This window comes from Cyanistes caeruleus, unplaced genomic scaffold (genome assembly GCF_971803275.1).
Source record: "Cyanistes caeruleus unplaced genomic scaffold, bCyaCae1.hap1.1 HAP1_SCAFFOLD_91, whole genome shotgun sequence".
Taxonomy (NCBI): domain Eukaryota; kingdom Metazoa; phylum Chordata; class Aves; order Passeriformes; family Paridae; genus Cyanistes; species Cyanistes caeruleus.
In genome coordinates this window covers 1,445,908-1,463,220 of record NW_028255895.1, presented here as the reverse complement: position 1 = coordinate 1,463,220, position 17,313 = coordinate 1,445,908, and the positions used below count along the sequence as shown (strand labels likewise).

Genomic DNA, 17,313 nt, shown 5'->3' with positions numbered 1-17,313 from the left:
GGCTGAGACGGGAAAGGATGGAGGAGAGGCTTTGTTTCACAAACCCCCTCGGGTTGGCAGTCAGTGCTGGTGCTCCTGCAGGGCTCTGAGGAACACTCAGCTGGAACAGCAGGGATGAGCTGAGATCCCGGGCCAGTGGCTGAGGTGGATCAGCAGCTCCGTGGTGGTGGCTGGCACTGCCACACGTCCCAGCAGGACAGGGGGTGCGAGGCCACCAATGAAGAGGGAAGAAGGAGAAGAAGCAGCAGCTCCATCTGGGTGATGGCGAAATTCCCTTCTCCCCACCACAACAGCTCTGCACCCAAAGTGTTCTTCTCCGAAACTGAAGAAGCCACCAAACTGTCCCCACCCCCCCCGTTTTCCTGCCCCCTTCCCCCCCTGGGCCCAGCCAAACTCTTTATCTTTCCTCAAGCACTCACCAGGTACCCGCAGTTAAGTTTTCCCTGCAAGTCATGAGTAAAAATTCCACAGGCAAGCCAGAACTAAATAGAAAATAAAGGACACCTAACCCCCAACACCTGTAAGTTGTATCTTGAGAGTCAGACAGGATCTTTGTTTGCCAGAACCACCTCTGAATTTAATCAAGGCATTAGTCATCAAAATTATTTTGAAAATTTAAAACTCAAGTAGCCAAAATACTCAATGTAACTAATTGCTGGGTATGTTCTCAGCTCAGGTTGGGAGGAATGGGGTTCCCTCGGAGGGCTCACCCTGTGGGGTGGCCAAAACTCTGTCAATGGGCTCTGACTCGTAACGGATCCAGTGCAGGGACACTGACAGAAAACTGTGCTGTGGAACACAGGAATGCAATTGTCAGTTTTACAGGATTGACTGAGATTTCCCTTCCAGAGAAACCTTCAGTGTTCTAGTTGGAGGCCACAATGTGAAAGGATTTCTGTGCTTTACCATCACAAGCTTGCTCATTCTTTACACACTGTCTGTGGCTAACAAGGCTTGCTGGGGTCCTTTTCCCTTCGGCTGGAGAGGTGCCGGGTCCCAGTCCCTGAGGGACAGCCAGGCTCCTGGCTGGAATTGGTGTGGAAGTCCCTCAGGGTCACATCAGCCTTCACATGGAGCCCCGTGGATCTGAGCATTTTCCAAAGGGGCCATTGGGGCAAACAGGGAGATTTGGTCTGGCAGGGTCTGTAAAACAATATCCCATCCCATCGACTTGTTCTGGCAGAGAACACTTGGCTGCAGGGACATATTCCCATTGTTCCTGCCCAGGTCTCAGGATTCCAACAGTATTGTCTTTGCCCAGAGCTGTTCCTTCAGCTGGCTTGGGAGGGCCATTCGGCCTCTGGACCCACACTCTGGCTCCTTTATTAGGACTGCTGGGTCCAAACTCCTTTTATCCACAAATGGAGGCAATTTGAAGTGGATATTCTTTCTTCACAATTATTTTTTCAATTGCGATATCAATATTTCTTCTACCTTGTCATGGGGTTGAACAATCAAATCTTGTTCACTATTGTTTAACAGACTTACTTCAATTTCTCCTTGATAATCTGCATCAATTCCTCCTCCCGTGACATGAGCCCTTTGCAAGGCCAAGCTCCAGTGAGAAGTTACCAAACCAAAGTGTCCTGGAGGAATCTGAATTCTTATTCCTGTATTGTAAACTGTTATTTGCTTCTGATTTCTCCTAATGAATTCCAGTGCATGAAGGTCCAGCCCTGCAGCCTCTGGGCTGGCCCTGGCAGGGGCCATCACAGCCAGAACAATTTCCCAGGCAGTCCAAGTCTCACTGTCCATGGCTGTGTTTGCAAATTGGGGCAGCCGTGCACACCCAGGGGTTTCCATTTCCCAGTGGGCCCATTGTTAAGGGCATGGAGCCCATCTGGGAGATGGGTTCTCCACCGGGACAGGTTCCCATCTCCTCATTTTATCAACTGCTCTTTTAACAATTGTTCAACCAATCCTGTAGCTTGTAGATAGTGTGGTACATGAAAAACCCAGCAGTCTTAATGACTGTGTTTTTCCCAGGAACAGACAAAGCATTCCACATCACAGCATCGGCAAACCCTATAAAAACAGCCAGTTTTATCCCTTCCTCCTTTATTCCTTGTATACAATTCACAAAGTTTACCATTGACATTTGGGTCTTTGCTAGTCCTTTTTTGTAGGGTATTTTAGTGTTACAGTGAGCAGCCAAAGCTAACAAATTGGAATTGTCAGCATTATTTCACATTATCGATTTTTAGTTATATATATAAATATATATTATTGTGTTGTTATTATTATTATTATTGTTATTGTTATTATTATTTTACTTGGACAAACAAACCTGAGCTAAAGACTAAGTGACTTCTTCTGTCACTCCACATGGGAGCATTCCGAAAACAATTGTTCCTTCTGTTGGTGCTGTTAACAAAATCCATCCTCGTCTTCCCAAACCCATGAGTTCTTTTCCTTTTTCCATATGCAATGTTTGGATGCATTTTAAGACATCCAGCAGTTCAGCCTCTTTTAACCGACTGCCCCACTGCTCGCACGGTGCTCCGACCTCAGCCCCACTCCAGAGCCAGCGAACTCTGGGGAGAGCTTCCCTTCTGGGAATTACAGATGGGACTGATTCCTTACATTTACATTTTAAAAGTGACATTTTGTTGTGATCTGGCTAGACTTTGCCAGTTTTGTTTCACCAGCGGGCAGAGTCAGCACCAAAGGCACAAACACCACCTGAAGGAATCAGTGTCACTTACTGCAGCTCCAAGCAGCAAAGGATGACAAAAGGAGCAGCTCAGCAATGAATCCAATCATCAGTGCCAAAGATTGCCTGCAGGGATTAACAAAGATCCAGCACCAGTTCCCCTCAGACTTTGCCATCCCCAGATCCACCCATCAGCTGGGGAAGCTGTCACAGCCAAGGGCTGGAGAGCCACTCCAGACACTGGGAATTCCTGCAGGTGCCTCCAGCCACAGGTGAGGCTCCAACCCCGCTGTGAGAGAGGGCCCAGCTTTGATAGTGCTGAATAAACCAACTGACAGCACTTCTGGTGTGGGAATATCTGGTTTCATCCTCCTCTTGCGTCCCTACCAAAGCCTGGCCAGGGCTCAAGGAGGAACCAAGGGAGTCAACCCTGACCATACACCCCAAACAAGGCCAGATGTCGGATTTCATGGCCTTGTCTGGCTTCTAAACACAGAAAGGTCAATCCATGTTTCATTGATGAGTGGATACATCTATCACAGCGTTCATGACCATGCATATTTCAGTAATGAGCAGATGGACAGATAACCTTTGGTTGGAAGGTTCATCCAGAGATCACCTTTGGCTCAGGGCCTGTTGTTCAGGCCTCACTCAGGGCCTGTTGTGCAGACCTTGGCACTTCAAAAACGAGGGTTAGTGGGGGGCTTGACACTGCTGGGTGACTGGCTGGACTGGATGAGCTCAGAGGTCTTTTCCAGCAGAATGGATTCTATAATACCAGGATTCTATCTGCTGCATTCAGCTAGGTCCATTACTTAGCAGCATTACTTTAGTCCAAAAGCCCCCTCTTGCTCAGCTCTTGTGGCCTGAGGCTTCAGCTCCTTCAGCTCCTGGTGCTGAGCTGCTCAAGCTGAAGGAGACAACTGGGAGAGAAGAATAAGTTCATTCAATTCCTTCTGGGACACGGAGAGGGGAAATGTGAAAACAGGAGCATTGTTTGGTGTGGCCTCCTCTCTGCTCTTCACACTTTCAGTGCTTTGACCCAGCCAAGAGCTTTCTCCAGGATTCAATGAAGCAGCTGTTCCTGCTCCCAGCTCTGGCTCTTCCCAGTCTCTGCCCCTGCCTGGTTTTGTCCCTCTTGCTGTGCCCTCTGTTCCCCCAGGGGGCTGCCCCAGACTGAGGGATCAGATGCAGGCACTGCTGCTGCTCCCTCGGGACCAGCCCCAGTTTGGTTGTTGCTGTCAGTGCCAGCAGAAGCCGTGGCTGGAGCAGCGGGTGCTGACAGTGCCCCAAGGCCCGGGGCTGGAGGGGTCCCTGGGCTGGGGCTGGGAGGGAGCTGCCCCTTGTTCTCCCTCTGCCTCCCGCAGAGCTGGGCCGGGCACAAGTGGGGCAGCAGAGCCAACAGGGAGCCTGCGAGTCTCTTGCAGCCGTGCCTGCTCAGAGTTTGGCCTTGGAGCTTCAGGTGGGCAAAGGCAGCTGCTCTGCTCCCTCTGCATGTGCCCGTGTTCAGCAGTGCTGCTCCATCAGTCTGTGCCCAGCAACGGGGAAAAGCCTCAGCCCTGCAGGGCCAGGAGCTGCCGGGCTCTGCCTGAGCAGCTCAGCCAGCGGGAAGGGAGCTGCTCCACATGGGAACCAGGAGCAAAGGACATGCCTTTTCTAGGACATGTTTTCTGTAAAAAAAACCAACAAAAACAACAAAAGCAAACAAAAAAAAAAACCCCAAAAATATGAAAGATAAAAATTACCCCCAAATGTGTAGTGAAGAATCTTCTATAACACTGGAGTAAGAAAGAGGTAACTGATCTTTTGAAGAAGAGAACTCAGCTTTGATTTTAGTTCCTTAGTTTGTTCACGTGCTAGTGAAAAGGATCCATTAGCTGCCTTCCTTTAGAGATTTTATGGATGTTTTCCAATATTAAGATATTTTACACTGCAGTTAAAGGAATAGGAAATTGAAATACATGTTCTTCATGACTGTGTCTTGAGTGTAAAAATTTTGCAGTTTAGAACTTGGACCTAAATGATGAGTTCGGCGGGAGAAATGCAGCACTCAATATGAATGATCAGCAAGTCTCATTTATTGGTAACTCTAAAACCACTTATATAGCATCAATAATTAGGCTCATACAAAGTGTAAAAACAAGCTCATTATTGGATATTTTTATTTAAGGTCAACTCCACCTAATTCCACATTCCTATGATTGTTCTTCTATGCTGAATTCACATTCTTCTGATCACAGCGTCCTGTTCTCTGTTAACAGTTATCACTAAGGCCTTCCTGACCTTGCAACATCTCACACCAACTGTACTCTATTGTCTCATTCTTTCCCAGCTAACTGCTGCATGGGAACATGACCTTTGCTCTCTAGCCATTCCTCTGTAATTCCCCTGTTTTCTTTTTGTACTAACAAAACTGTAGAAGTAGCTTTTTTCATCATGTTTTGCAAGCATTGCAGTATGCAAGGAATAAACAGTAGCACAATCACAATGATCAATATAACAACAATTGCCATTTGTGCCAAATATTTTAACCATCCTGTGAGACCTAGGGATTGAAACCATTCCTCTAATGGATTTGTTTCCATGGTTAATATTTTCATATTGTTCTGTAGTTGTCGGAGATGAGCATGAATAGACACTGAATGGTCAGAAATACTCATGCAACACATCCCATCAAAGTCTTCACAGCCATGGCCCTGTGCCAATAGCAAAAAATCAATAGCAGCTCTATTCTGCAATACTGCATGCCTAACACTCTTCATATCCAAAAGCAAATCAGACAAAACCTTTGATGTAATATTAAACTGTTTTCCTGTCCAACATGCCAGTCGTCGTAACTGTGTTAAGGCTTGAGCACTAGATACTCCAGGTGTAAAAATAGATGACACAATCACTGTAGGACATTCCCAAAGTTCAACCTGATCCTTGCATTCTGGCCCCAATTGGAACACACTTCTCTTTGTTCGTAACCTGGTTCTATTGGATCCTCATAGTTGCTGTATAGTGGGTGCAAACAATGTCAATTTCCCAAAATAACAAGGCCCTCCATAAATGTTTGCTGGCAGTCCTTGCCATGCACGATCTCCACAGATTAGAAAAATACCAGGTGGTAATTGCAGAGGTGAACTGCTAGAATTTACCTTGTGAGACCAATTGCCACAGTATGCATCATTATTTTGCAAATATAGCAAATTTTGTGGAGAAACATTTGTACCATTTGGCCCATGAGACCTTTTTGCATGATTGTTCCTAGCCCAATTGACAAAAGTTAAACAATAATTGCTAGGGGCTGAGCCTAACAGTCTTAACTCTCGTGGCTCTGACCCGGTAACATTTAAACCTGTAGCAATGTACTAATTTTGAGCACCAATGGGATTTGCTGGGATTAAACCTGTGTCACAAATATTGATCGTGAATTTACCTGATGGGATTTCACATAATGTTTTGTTTGCTTCTTCGGGCGTTTTCCAATTCTTTGTCCATTTTTTAAACATTGTGGCATTGAGTGAATCCTCTAAAGGTGCACCCACTAAACAAGTTCGAAAAGGATCTGAAGGGGTAGCCATTGAAAGGCAAAAATTATCTTGTCCAGTTTGATTGGCCCACATTATCCACATATTTTGTCTTTCATCAATGTCAATCAAGAGCCCTTCATTTCCCTTTATCATGGTAAACCACTACAACAACCGAATCAGAGATAGTCTCTTAAGGACTTTAAAAAGATTGTGGCAGTTCAGCCAGCATCTTGGCTGGATCCCATGGGAGATCTTGCTTCCCTTTTCTTTTACCCCTCTGCCTCGCGCGTCGATTCAGTTGCTTCGAACCATGGGGTGTTCCATCTTCTCAGCAGCAGGGATAACTTTCAGGGAAAGACCCTTTCTCTCGAGACTGCCGTTTTAAGAATTGCTCCCAATTTTTATTTTTTACCCCTGGAATATCACACCTGACCTGTGTAAGTGTTTTATGACAGCGTATTGTGCTTATTTCAATAATATATGGCAAAGGGGTATTAGGATGATAACAATAATTTTCTGGGTTTATCCCAAAAGCATAAATCTCCCACCATCTATCAGATCCTTTTTCAAATTGTCCTGTTTGTATACCTTCCTGTAATGCAACCTCAGTGAAATTTCTTTCAAAGTTGTAACACTCTGTACAAATCCCTCTTGGGGATCGACCCCACTTAGAATGTGTCCACCACTTTTCTTTACACACTTTACAAATGTAACATACAAAAGGATAACATTCGCACTCTGGTACTGTATACAAGATTTGCATGTGAGAGTTCATCAGATCCCGTCTCTATGTTGATGGTAGAGAGCAAGAAGTATCTGCAGAATTTTCTGGATCAGCTGAAGGTAAATCCCTGGGATCAGCAGGTTTAGTCCATCGGCTCGGCACCCAGACAGGCCCTGTGGGGGTAGACACACAAAGATAACCACGTCCCCAATACAGTACCTTGCTGGGACCTCCCCACAGTCCTGTTTTTGGATCTTTAAAAACCAATCGGTCTGCCCTAGCATTTCTTTCTCCTAAACCCACATCCCATTTGTGACTACAAATATGGATAATAGCAAAGGCAGCAGTCCTCAACTTTACTGCTCTTTGAAGCTGCAAAAACAGTTCATATAAACGAGGATTTTTTACTTCCTTTATGTCTGCTTTTTCAATACGTTCACTCACTCCTGCAACATATAAAGAATCAGTTACCACATTAACAGGACCCTTAAACTGCACCAAAACCCAAACAACAGCGACTAATTCCAGAGTTTGTAATGTGTCCTCCTTTTGAGCTGGAATAATGTGATGATTCCATTGTCCTTGTGAATTTTGCCATGTAGCAGCAGCTGTGCGAGATTTCTTTCCAGCATCAGTGAACACTGTTGATGCCCCTGGTAACAGCACAAATGATCGTTTGGGCTTTTCAATCCAATTCTGCTGGCCTATCCATCGTAGTGGTATTCGAGGCACCTCCCCAGTACTGACCACACTGCTGTTGTCAAGCAATGCTTCTTGCAGTGTGGAGCTGTGAATTAAATACCAATCTAAAGTGTCCTTTTTTATTGGTATCTGAATTACAGCTGGATCTGCACCCATAATTTGTCACAATCGCTTCTACCTTTGTTTTATTAAATCTGCTAAAATTTCAATTTTTTGAATTAAGGTATGTCTCTGCTGTAATGGTGGCAACAACCACTCTAATACCCATATTTCCCCTGTTTCCTTTTGTTGCTGTGTTAAAGCACCGATGAGATGTTGAGGTCCAAACCATACAGTAAAGTTAATGTCCAAGTCTGAATCTCGCCTACGAACAACACCTGTCTGGATACCGTCCATTATTTTATTGAGAGCTTCTTGTTGTTCACTGGTGACCTGTATAGGTGCTGTAGGATCAGTACCTTTTAACAAAGGTCATAAGGGTTGTAAAAGTTCATTAAGAATACCCACAACAGGTTTAAGGCATTGCAAATCCCCCAGCAATCGCTGAGCATCATGAACAGTATGAAGTGACGTGTTCAATGACAGTTTCTGAGGGGCAACATACTGCTCAGTTAAAGTCCCCCCGAGATATTTCCATGGGGATGACTGCTGTATTTTCTCAGGTGCAACAACCAGTCCATTCTGAAGTAGTTGTGTTTGAATGTCTTTAACTTGTTAATCTGCAAAAGGTTGTGACTGAGCAAAAAGAATATCATCCATATAGTGATAAATAATGGTTGTAGGCCATCGAACACGTAGTGGCTGCAAAGCATTATCAACATAAAGCTGGCACAAGGTAGGAGAATTACGCATACCCTGTGGTAAAACTGTCCATTCAAATCTCTTGTCTGGTTCTGCTCGATTTAATGAAGGCAAGGTAAAAGCAAATCTGCAAGTATCCTGTTCATGCAGTGAGATAGTGAAAAAACAGTCCTTTAAATCAATTATTAACAAGGGCCAATGTCTTGGCAACATTGCAGGATTGGGCAAAGCAGGTTGTAGCGCCCCCATTGGCTCCATTTGTTCATTTACTGCACGTAAGTCATGCAGCAATCGATATTTCCAGATTTCTTTTTTACAACAAAAAAGGGGGTATTCCAAGGACTTGTTGACAACTTTAAATGTCCTTGTTGATATTGTTCCAGCACTAATTGATGAGCTTGCTGCAGACTTTCCCTTTTTAAAGGCCACTGTTCAACCCATACTGGTTCCTGAATTATCCATTTAAGTGGGAGTGGGAAAGTCCAAACAATGGCCTCTATTCTAAAGGGTGCTCATTGGTCAAAATAACACCAAGTTGGGACAAAATATCTCGCCCTATTAGACATTGAACCTTGTCTGGTAATGGAACAATTGACAAAACAGAATTGATGACCTTCCCATCTAATTGAATCTGGATTTGTGGAGACCTTTTTGCCAAAGTTAAGCCTCCCACCCCTGTAACAGTAACCATACTGGACAACAAAGGCCATTCCTGGGGCCAATACTGTGGAGCAACAATACTTGAGTCTGTCCCAGTATCCAATAGTCCTTCTAATTGGTGGGATTCTCCGTTATAATTGGGAACAACTTTTCGCTTGGGTCGAGTGTTTAAGCCCAGGGTAAGCAATGTAAGTCCTCCTGTAGAACCAAATCCACCCGTACCCTGTAATTGATTTTTCAGTGGTGTCAATTGATGGGTATATTGTGGTAGTGGCAGTTGTGCAATTCGCTGTCCCTTATCAATTCTGGCTGGTGGTGCCAGTGTATATGCCATGATATATATTTCACCAGAATATACCACATCAATTACTCCAGGTAAAATAAACAGTCCCATTAGACTAGCAGATGAACGTCCCAACACTATTGCACCCACAGCTTTTCCATTTATTATCACTGGTCCCATAATTCCCGTGGGAATCTTGTAGGGCTGAGATGTCAATAAATCCACAGTCACTGAGGCTGCCAGGTCCAGGCCGAGGCTCCCTGCTGTGGCAGGCTGGAGGGAAGTTGCACTGATGTTCTGGCAGCTGCTATTTGTGTCCTGGCGCGGCGGCTTCTCGCGCTGACCTTCCCGTTTCCTGATCTCTGGCGGCAAACACTATCAGTGTGGGTATTGGAGCGACACTGATTGCACCAAACAGATGGTACAGTACATTCCTTCCGAATATGTCCAAGGTTGCCACAGCAAAAACATTTCAGTCGGGAGGCTGGAATCCTGCCATTGTTGGTTGTAGCTGCTTGTAGGGGTGCAAGAGCTGCTAAAACCTGACTCTGATTCGATGCCAGTTCTTTAATTGCCTGGGCTAACATTGCCTGTGAGCCCACCGGTATATTAGACATCCTCTCTAATGCCTCCTCAGTAGTCCAATTAGCATTTAGGGAATTTAAAACTGACCTGGTTGCTGGATTACAATTCTGTAATGCACATTGTTTTAATAATGCTCCCCTCATATACTCAGGAACACCTGCCTGTTCTATAGCTGCAGCTGCTTTATCAATAAATGCTCCAAATGGCTCATCTCACCCTTGTTTAATACCCATATAAGATGGAATACCTCCTGGCTCCTTAATCCGATCAAATGCAGCTCGCACTAACCGCATTCCTTCTCTCAACTTACCTGGCCCCAAAATAGCTTGTGCTTCCACTTGACTATATGCTCCTAATCCCATTAGTTCTTCCAAAGTTAGCCCATGCAGTGGATCACCTGCCTGTCTTTGCACATTTGCACTTTCTTGGCAATAAGCTTGCCAGTGTGCATTAAATAACAACTGCTGATGCTGACTAAGAATCAATTTCATAATACTCCTACAATCTGCAGGCAACAAAATCTGTGTACCCCACAAATAATCAATCATCTGTCTAACCGGTTCACTGGTCACTCCAAACTGACTGACTGTAGATCACAACTGTGATAACCATTTCCAATCTAAAGCTGTAATTTGAGCTTGTATTCCTCCCCCTTGCATCGGTGCAAAGGTTACAGGACATGCTACTTCCAATACAACATCTGCTATTTCCTGATCTCCCTCTTGCAAAATATTCCGTGCCAACGTAGCCCATGTCTCCCTTCTTTCCCGTGCAATAGCCTCACCTAACTCATGCCCTACCCCAGGGACAGATTTATTTTCCATAGGGGAGGATGGTAACGGTGCCGAAGGCTCCGTTCCAGAATCAAGGTTAGTAGGTGAAGGAATTGGAGATGGCACAAAAGGATTAGCAGCTGCAGCAGAGGACAGTGACTGTGTGGGGGGGGTCAGGATTACTGTGTTCGTGGCGGGTGGCAATGGACACTCATTAATTCCCTCTAATAATCTATTTTTTGACATAGGTGCAGATGCTTCTGTGGCAGCTGCCTGTTCAGCCTGATACTGCAAAAGAACATTATGAACTGTCCGCCACAGTTTTCTCAATTTTTTAGCAGTTTTATCATCATCTAAAGTAGCTTCCCACAATTTATCTCCAAATTTTCGCCACTCATTTAATTCATGGACTGTATGGGGATTCTGAAAACAACCCTGAGCATACCCATAAGCAAGAAGTCGAGGGAGCTCCTTGCGCAAATCAAAGTCTTTAACCTGTCGCTTTTCTAAAAAGCAGGTAAATAAATCATATGCTGCTTGCCTTTCCATCTTACCGTCAGCGCTGTTGCAGCCCCTACAATGTTTCGGCAGCACGTTACGGCAGGACTCTCCTCTGTGGTCGCCTGGGCGCGGCACCGTTGCTGTGTGATCAGGACTCTCCTGTGAGGTTGCCTGGAACGCGGCACAGCTGTTGCGTTTCACCGTCCTTGCTGCAGAGGACCCATCCCCTGACACCAACTCCCTTGGCCGACTCCAGCTCCTTTTTAAGGTCCCAAGGGTCCCAAAGGTCCCAAGGGTCCCAAAGGTTCCAAAGGTCCCAGAGGTCCCAAAGGTCCCAAAGGTCCCAAAGGTTCCAAAGGTCCCAAAGGTCCCAAAGGTCCCAAAGGTCCCTGCTGTTCGGGCGCCATTTGATGAGTTCGGCGGGAGAAATGCAGCACTCAATATGAATGATCAGCAAGTCTCATTTATTGATAACTCTAAAACCACTTATATAGCACCAATAATTAGGCTCATACATAGTGCAAAAGCAAGCTCATTCTTGGATATTTCATTTAAGCTTGACTCCACCTAGTCCCACATTCTTGTGGTCTCTCATCTGTGCTGAATTCTCATTCTTCTGATCACAGCGTCCTGTTCTCAGTTCACAGTTATCACCAGGGTCTTTCTGACCTTGCAACATCTCAAACCAACGGTACTCTATTGTTGTTTAATTCTTTCTCAGCTAATTGCTGCATGGGAACATGACCTTTGCTAGCTAGCCATTGCTCTATACATGGCCAATCACAGAACACAGAGTTCATCTGATTGAGGTGAAATTTCATTCACTGGAGACAAAGTCAAATTGCCTCTTCTTTGCTCAGCACTACAAATCCATTTGAAGCTGGTTGCCAAGACTTTCTGCAAGAGCTGAGTGATGGGATAAAGCCCTGCAATGGCACCATGAAATGGGAGAGCTGCAGAGAAATCTCAAAGAATGGCATTTCCAAGCATTTTCAGGCACTGATGTTCTGCTGCTGGCTTGGTGCTGTCCAAGGGGCTGATTGGAATGGTTTTAGAGGAGCTACGCTGGGCAGTGAAATGCACCTCAGGCAGAAAATGCATCTCTGGTGTCTGCAAGTGCCTTTATCTCCCATCATGTTCCTCAGCACTGAAATCCTACAAGGACTGAGGGAATCTGAGGCTTTGGGAATGCCCAAGAGTGAGAGATTTTGGTGAGATTTGACTCAGGAGATGGAAGCAGCAGCAGCAGAAGGTCCTGTAATCTTCATCCTTGTGTTCTCCTGCATGCTGATGCATCATGAAGGAGGCAGGGATTCCATCAAGTACCTTCTGTATCTCGACTGTGGCAAATTCTTTCATTTCTCAGAGTTTCAGGCATGTGTTGTGTGGCTGTGCTGCACCCCAGGGCCAGGCTCTGCCTCTCTTGGCTCTGGCTGCTGCTTCCAAGCTGTCCTCTGTGATTTGGATTTGCAAGCCACCTCTCTGACCAGCTTCCACTTTGCTTGAAAAATTCAGCACCATGTTGGTGGCTGAACAAGTCCCAGAGCTGGGGAGAAGGATTTGAGATGCAATTTGCATCCCAGAGTTGTTACAGTGGGGAAAATGTCGCATCCCTCGTGTGCCTGGAGCTGCTAATCTTGTTGCAAACATTGAAAAGCTCTTCAGCTTCTCTCATTCTACCTAAATTTGATGACTGCTTTGATTTCACACCTCTTTCATGCAGGTTTTTCCTCTGTCCTTGGCTAGAATTGTCAGGCCTGAGAAATTTTGTTGAGCCTTGGGACAGCTCCCATCATCTATCCCTGCTCCTAATGCTGCTTTGAATTCTCTTGGGAATGTGAGCATGAGGGAAACTGGGGGGACTTTAGTGAGAGGAAAAGTGAGGCACAGAGGCTGAAGTGCAAATGCAGAGTGTGCAGGGTCAGCACAGTCTGCAGTGTTGTGGGGATTTGGGCCATGCAAACAGATGTTTCTTCTCTGGGAATGGCTGATTCCTTCTGTGTGTCTCCTCCTGAAATTGCTGTGCACCAGGGCTGGTGCTGGAGCTGCAGCAGCACAAAGTTGCCAGGGAGCCGTGTGGGAGCCAGTGGGAATCATTTCTTTGCTGCTTTGGATGAAAAGTTGTGACATGAATCTCAGTGTCAGGGAGGTGCCACGTTCATGCTGCTGCAGTGCCCACACACGGTGTCTGGAGACAGCTCAGGAGAAAAGGAAGAAAAGCCAGGATGAAATCCCATGTGCTACTGAACTCTATCAGAAAGTGCTTGGAGTGAAGTGTGTGAAGTGACTGGGGAGAGCTGGATAGAAGGGACAGCTCTGAGCAGTGTGTGGTACATCACTGACATCCTTGCAGTGATCTTTGCACAGAGATGAAAAAGTATCAGTTTGCATGGCCTGAATCTGTGGGTCTGGAAATTCTGCGTGTTGCACAAGCTGTGCTGAGCTCACCTGGCTCTGAAATATCTGAAATATCATCTCTGCACCTTAGGCAGGAAGAGCATCAGAGTTCTGAACAGATTAGTGAAAATCAGTCGTAACCCAGAAGCAAACCTTGGCAATAGACATGTGTGGCAGGTGAGGAGACTGAAAGCTTTCATTCTTGTCCTGGGAGAATGAATTCAGCAATAAAAAATCCTGTCTCTTGGCATTAAAATACTTTAGTTTCAGCTCTGCCCCAGCCCATCAATGTCCCTGTGTGGTTGGGGGTTGTTCTTCCCCTGTAGCTCTCTGCAGGTTGGTGCTAATTCAAGATGTTCTGGCAGGTTCCAATGTTTTGGTGCCCGAGCAGGGAGTGCAGAACAGGGATTACAAGTGCTGACATTTGCTGTGCTAGAAAGTCCAAGGGACAAATTTGTGCCAATTAAGGTCTCCCCTTTAACTAGGAGGAACAATTGATGTGGTGCTTGTAGCAGAGTGTGGTGACAGAGGGGGTTTCCAAAGGAAATCTTGGTGCATGTGGGCCAGAGGCCCCTGTGCTGAGGCTCCCTCCAGGCTGGCTCCAGCCCCTCAGGGTGCCCAGGAAGCAGGCTGCCCGCAGCCCAGTGCAGCCTCCTTAGCCCTGGGGCTAGCCAGGGAAGAGCCATGGATGAGGCTGAGCCCTGCTCCCATGTGGGATGCCATGGGACAGGGCCCACTGGGATTTGCCCCTCCAGCTACCAAGTGTGTGCAGAGAAACTGCAAGGAGAGGGTGAGCTCTGTCAGTGGGACCCCCTGTGCACAGGGAGCCCACTCCTGGGGTGGCTGTGCCAGCTCCCGCAGGGACATCCAGCCCTGGGAACCTGGAGCGAGTGGAAAGCACAACTTTGCAAATGTGCCCGAGGCAAATGCAAAGAGAACTGGGGTGTGAAAAACAAAGAATGTTTATTTGTAGAAGAAAAGGAACAAGAATGAACTACACAACATATTTACATTGTAAGAATATTGGTAGCAACAACAACAACAAACTATAGAACCTATTTACCTAAGAACATATCTAACAAAACTACATGAAACGTATTTACAGAACACTTAAGCAAACTCCAAAACGTCTATCAGAACACAACAACTGTAAAACGTATATACAGCAGGGTGGCATCTGTGTCCGGGATGTGCCTCAGTCCTGGAAGAAAAACAAGTAGCACGGTCAGTGCAGTCAGGCATGGAGGGGTGTTCCATGTGCTGCCAGGCTGGGACACTGGCACAGTGGGACTCTGCTGCCAGAAGTGAGGCTGGCTGGGGCTGGGGGCTGTGGCCCAGGCACTGGAACAGGGCTTGTGTGGCCCAAAGCAAGCCCAGGCCAGGCCAGGGATGGCCAGCAGAATCCAGTGCATGGGCTAGCGTGTCCCTGAGCAGGGAGTGCCCAGCCCAGCCCCAGGCTGGCAGCAGGGGACCCACTCTGCCTGTGGGGAGCACCTGCCTGTTCTGCTGCTGGCATGGGTCTTCATCCCAACACCATGTCCTCCTCCTCATCTTCCATATCAATCTCCATCTCCTCAATGTGCTCTTCCATGTCCACCTCCATCTCTTCCTCTCCAGCATCCTCCCTGTCCACTTCCATGTCCTCTTCTGTATCCATCTGTGTATCCACTTCCATCTCTTCCTCCATCTCTTTCACATCCACCTCCATCTCCTCCTCTGTGTCTGTGACAGCCTGCAGAGGTAGCAAAATCTCCCAGTGGGGTCCCTTTCCCACACTATCCCACAGAGCTCCAGCCCAGCCAGGCAGCTGCGGGGTGTCCACCTCCGTGGAATAGTACCATACTTTCTTTGGAGCAAATGCAGACATCCTGCAGGGATGGAGAGCAAAATGCACTCAACGGGGAGCTTTTGGGACTGCTGGGGGTATGAGGGAGCAGGTGACAACAAGGTGACAGGGGTAGGCCTGGAGCAGGGTGAAGAGCGTGCTGACACAAGGAGCCAAGGGTTGTGTTGTGGCCGTTGCTGGATGCTGGAAGTTCTAGCTGGAGTGTGCACTGTGACATCAGTGCCAGGAGCCCAGGCCCAGGCTGAAGTGGACAAGGGAGATGCTAGAATGATGGAATCCCTGGGTGGCTGGGCTTGGAAGGGACCCTAAAGACCATCTTGTTCCAAGCTGAGCAATCTTCCCCCAGAACAGGTTGCTCAGAGCCCTGCTCCCAGCTGGCCTTGGATGTTGCCAAGGATGGAGCATCCCCAGCCTCTGTGCCCAGCCTGGGCCAGTGGCCCAGCAGCCTGAGTGGAAAAGAGCAGCTGCATTAGATCCAACTTCAATCTCACTCCTGCAGTTGAAAGCCTTCTCCTCTCTGTGCCCATCTTTCCTGGAGCTGCAGGGAGGCCTCCCCAGCCCCTTCTCTTTCCAGGCTGAGCATCCCCAGCCCCACATGGACAGCACTCAGATCCGTGGGGGTTGAGGCTAAAGGGTGGCAAACGGCATCAGGAAGTGAGAGATGGAAGCTTTTGGAGATGGAAGGTTTGCCTCTAAATGTAGAAAAGAAATGAAAGTGGAGGGGAAAATGGTGGGACTCTGTCTTTGTTCTAACTGGGGAAGATTTTCTTTTCTTCTTTTCTGTCGTGCTGCCCCGAGTTTTGTTGTTTGAAAGGAGGTTTGGCAAAATATCCATTGTCTTCTCCATTGGTGAAACACTGAGCAAAGTCTAGGCAAGCTGATGATGCAGGGCAAAACCTGCAAATATCTACTGGTGATCGTGATCCTGGGGAATGCAGCTAAAGCCAGCCAAAAGCAATTTCTGGAAAGTCAAGCCTGGTTTACATTTTCTGGAGTTTGGCTGTGCCAAATTCACCAGTCATTTCTAAAAGGAAAAAAACTCCAACCAAAGCAGACAAAAACACAAACAAACAAACCCAAAGAAACCAATCAAACAAATCGATAAAAAACCCCAAAGCAAACCAAAGTAAATGAGAAGTTAGGATTGGTTGTAAGGATATCACAGCAGGCACATGGCTGCTTCCTACGGGATCACCATCTAAAGCCACCTTGAACAACTTCTCTAAAATATATCCAACAGGAGAAATCGAAAAAGTGATCCATGGCAGCTTTGGGGGCAGCTCTGCATTGTGGTGAAGGATGAGCATGCAGTGGTCCAGATGCAGCATTGCCCACCCTCCAGGCTGCTGTTTCCTCTGCTGAAAGACTCTTGCAGGACTGTGGCCCCTCTCAAAGCAATGGAAATCATTGCCACAGCTCTCCGTTGAGGCACTGGCATTTCCAGAGCCAGATTCAGGCACAATCCTACAGCCTGCTGAGCGTCTGGGAAAGATCCTGAGCATCTTCAGGCCTAGAAGCACAAAATAGCTCAGGCTCTCCCTGAACTGGGTTTTCAGGGCAGCTTTCCATATCTCTGCAAGATTGCTTCATCCCTCAACACGTCTGACTTTATGTCCAATGATGCATTTGGGTTCCTTCCTTCCTCCTGTGTGCCCGTGAGTAAACTTCCACGTGGATGGAGGAGATTGTGTACAGGACAATTGATTCCTGGATTGCCATTTGGCTTCACTGCCACTCAGCTGAACATGGTCCTTATCTAAGAAAGACTTCCAAGAAATGGGTAGGAGTTTTGGCTGTGAGAGGAGCAGAAAGCACATTTTCTGCACCAAATTGCCAGCTGATGCAGTTTCCCTGCCAAAATAGTGATTGCCAT

At 46.8% G+C, this 17,313-nt stretch overlaps 1 protein-coding gene and 1 long non-coding RNA gene across 2 annotated transcripts in view; one reads left to right on the top strand and one right to left on the bottom strand.

Annotated features, from left to right (window-relative positions):
- The window catches only part of LOC147646590 (uncharacterized), a 97,449-nt gene that overhangs the window by 49,594 nt on the left and 30,542 nt on the right, over positions 1–17,313 (top strand). The gene's annotated exons all lie outside the window — the stretch shown is intronic.
- On the bottom strand, positions 11,645–15,609 carry LOC147646592 (uncharacterized). Its single transcript, XR_015281842.1, has 4 exons — positions 15,438–15,609; positions 15,093–15,326; positions 14,626–14,795; positions 11,645–14,475 (listed from the first exon to the last, which is right to left on the bottom strand). It is a non-coding gene; the product is annotated as an uncharacterized LOC147646592 (long non-coding RNA).